We start from the raw sequence: 3,776 nt of genomic DNA, 5'->3' as shown, positions 1-3,776 counted from the left end.
ATATATATATATATATATACTCTGTTGTTAATAATATACCTATTATACAACAGTCATGATATTTGAATATAAAACGTTAAGCCTAGACAGGAGAACAACGAGTATAGTAATCTCTGCTCAGTCGATACATGGAATTAATAGCGAATCGACAATTTGTTTAAATCCACTTATTGCAAACATCGTCAGAAACGTGTATCAAGAACAAAAACGTCTTTCAGTGAAATCTCTATTAGGTATAGCACAACTAGAAAAAAATTAGCTTTAGGTCTGTAATGAGCCCAAGGACTAATAATGGTGGAGCCCTGTTTCGATGTTGAGATTTCAACAATACCCCTTGAACGGGACGCAGTGTTATTGTCCCAGCTACTGTAGGGACTCGTTGACAGCTGCATTCATTAGAACTGCATGAAATGAAGTAATTTATTCAAGAACACAACGTACTGCCCGGCCCGGGATTCGAAAGAGTGATCTTTCGATCGGAAGTGCAACGCCCTACCCACTAGATCACACACCTTTACAGGTTTTAAATTACATGCACGAAAATCAAAAAACATTCTACTTTTCCAAGTGCCATATCTCCCATTTTCTATTTCTAAACAATATCTGCCAACCAAGTTGCAATTTGTATTCGAACTTGATTCTGAAATAGAGCATGTCAGTGTGGAGAAAAGGTATTTTTGTCTGTACGGAATTTCGTGCTAACAGTAAAAATCTTTCGACTACAACAAGGAACTATCTGGTATTGTCACGTATCAGCATAATTGCGATATATTCTAAATATACATACTGTCTGTTTTTACCTGAAAATGTATTTAGTCGTAAGCCACTGGCCACTATCTGGCCTGTAACTTGTCTATCTAATAAATTTCTATAAAATGCAATTTGAAAATGAGGATCACACTCTACAATGTATAACTGGGTAAATTAAAACAGGAAATAGGTGCAAATGATATGGTTGAAATCAATCTCGCAAACGTTCTGGATCTAGTCGAGAATTAAAACATGAAGAGAAATTGATATCGCTCAAACGAAACTCAGATTCATTAGCAAAGGCTCTTGTCGCAAACTATGCGGAAGCAATGCAAGTGAAAGGACCGTGGGACTCTCTATATAGACGCACTAGAAATAGTATCCACATCTGTTCAATATCGCACCATAAATCTAAAAATATGGAAGCAAACATTGGATGATGTAATCCAAGTGATATATATATAAAGGTAGCGATTTGGGAAAAACTTTAGTACGCCGGGCGAAATGCTTACCGGTATTTCGTCTGTATCTACGTTCTGAGTTCAAATTCTACCGAGGTCGACTTTGCCTTTCATCATTTCGAGGTCGATGAATTAAGTACCAGTTACGTACTGAGGTCGATCTAATCGACTGTCCCCCTCCCAAAATTTCGGGTCTTGTGCCTACAGTAGAAAAGTGTGTATATATATATATATATATATATATATACACCTAGGAAGCAGACGAGATTATCACTATTGATTTTAGCAACCGACTTGTGACTGCACAATGAAGAAATACGCAGCAACTTCTACTACCTTTGCTAAGTCCCTCTCTTTCACTTTACTCTTGAATTGACGAGGACTTACGATGGGAGTTTAAAATGTGTCAACTGACTATTAGATCAGCTATGAATACTGCAGAAGTTGTGTTTTTACCATCACATTATGGTGCTTTCACGATTCCTCTATAATATCATTTATGTATATCCCATCTTATTTTCAGATATCAGTAACGTCTAAATGTTTCCCAAGATGGTAACAGATTTGTATTAAATAAATTAAAATTTGGAAGTAATTTCATTAGAAATCACTCAATCGAGTTTGCTAAGAACAATGTTAATTAATATTTATTAGATAGAAAGTGAGTAGTAAAATTTCTGTTTAGATTTGCCATTCAAAATAATTATATCCTCAAAATAGAATAAATAAATAAATAGATAAATTTGAGTGGACATCAATATAAAAGATAAGTATTTAAGACTTTTATCGATAAAAGCAATCGGGGAGATAGCGGGTTTAACTTACAGATACTTGCAGAGGAATTTGTTTGCTACGAAACATTCTGCTTGAACAATTTAGCAAATCACATTATGTGAAGAAAATCAAATCTGATGAATTCCGACACCAGGCGGTGTAACTAATCGTAGTCAATAACCCCTTAGAGATTAACTTGTCATGTTTTGTAGTCAATCAAATTTTATATCCGGAATCGCTGTACTAATACAGTGGTGCTATATAACCAAGCACATAATAAATTTCTGACGCACTAAATGGAAATAAAAAGATAAAAGAGAGGGGACAATATGAAGTTGATGTGAATGCCTTATTGACAATGGCGAAGATGAACGGGTCCAACTTAAAGTCGAAGATGGGTGAAGTTTCATCTAGCGAGATTTCACTTTATGTATCATATAAGAATGTGTGCGTTTGCGTGTGTGCTTCGTATATAAGAGTGTGTATATCTGCGTGCATGTGTATCGTACGTGTTTGCGTGCAATGTGAGTGTGCATGCACACATTGTGTGCGCGCGTGTGTGAACGGTGTTTTGTGCCCCACAGTGTTTTATAAAATTAGACGTAAGCTAATTTCATGTTCTTTCACAATACGCTATAATCCACTGAACCGTCTCTTATTTCCACTTCATGTTTCTAAGCGGGGGATAGAAAAATCTCCTTTTGAATAACACATTGATCTAGAGAGCATAGATTTTTAACGTTGTAGTGCAAAGAAATAGAATTTGCGTCAAAGTTATAATGTTATTGCGCATAACATCGTTCGATGTGGTTCTGTTTACATCTACAGTGACGTTGTTAGTTTCCAGGCATACATACTGACAATAAATAGAGTGTAGTGTCAGTGGTAAGATACAGGTCACTGACATTTAATTGGCTGCTCTTCTATAAAGTTGCGTACATGATCTTGCTTACTATATCAGTGATGTTGCTCATGATATATTCTGACATTTCAAAACCTGCTTAAAACGTCACATATATACATATATACGTACATATTGTTGTCAATGTATCTGGATTTTACTGGATTTTTGACTTTTCGTCTCTTGCACGGTATATATCTGTATCTCACCTTTAGATTTTAATTTAACCCTTTCTCCTTCGTTAGAAAATGATTTTACAGCCTTACAACATATGTTACGGACTTCATCAATGACTCTATTCCTTGGTGCTCGCACCCACACATACATCACATATTAATGTTCATTGTATTTACAATACGTACATATATATAATATATACAATCTATTGTATATATATACATATATACAATACGTACATATATATATATATATATATATATATATATATATATATGTCTCTTAAAAGATAGAGCTCAAAATCAATGCATTGAAGATACTTTATTGCAGCAACAATTATAATAGCAGAAACAACCACAATAAGCCAAACTTATGCACATTTCAATAGGGTATCCCGAATAAATAAACCACATCATAAGATGTCTCGTAAAATATTGTAACATATTACAACATATTACAAATTGCTGGATAATAGTAGACTTAAGTTTTTTAGGGATATTAATGTAAGCTGTTATTCTAGGAAACAGGATAGTCTATGGTTCATCGTCCCATATGGGAGGCAAGTAAAATCAAATTTAGTTAGTTTATTTAGGAAGGTAGTTAGGAAACATTTTCCAATAAACTCGCTCTACTATAAGGTTATTAACGAGCATAAGGTAAGGTTCGGTTTTTCAAATACCAAAAATTTGACCCAAATTATCGCCGCTCATAAC

General features: G+C 34.5%; 1 protein-coding gene across 1 annotated transcript in view; it reads left to right on the top strand.

The window, feature by feature from the left end:
• Positions 1-3,776, top strand: part of LOC106874782 (CCN family member 1) — a 463,637-nt gene that overhangs the window by 380,930 nt on the left and 78,931 nt on the right. The gene's annotated exons all lie outside the window — the stretch shown is intronic.

This window comes from Octopus bimaculoides, chromosome 3 (genome assembly GCF_001194135.2).
Source record: "Octopus bimaculoides isolate UCB-OBI-ISO-001 chromosome 3, ASM119413v2, whole genome shotgun sequence".
NCBI classification, from domain to species: domain Eukaryota; kingdom Metazoa; phylum Mollusca; class Cephalopoda; order Octopoda; family Octopodidae; genus Octopus; species Octopus bimaculoides.
The sequence above is the reverse complement of the archived record's forward strand: the minus strand, read 5'-3'. Positions and strand labels throughout refer to the sequence as shown.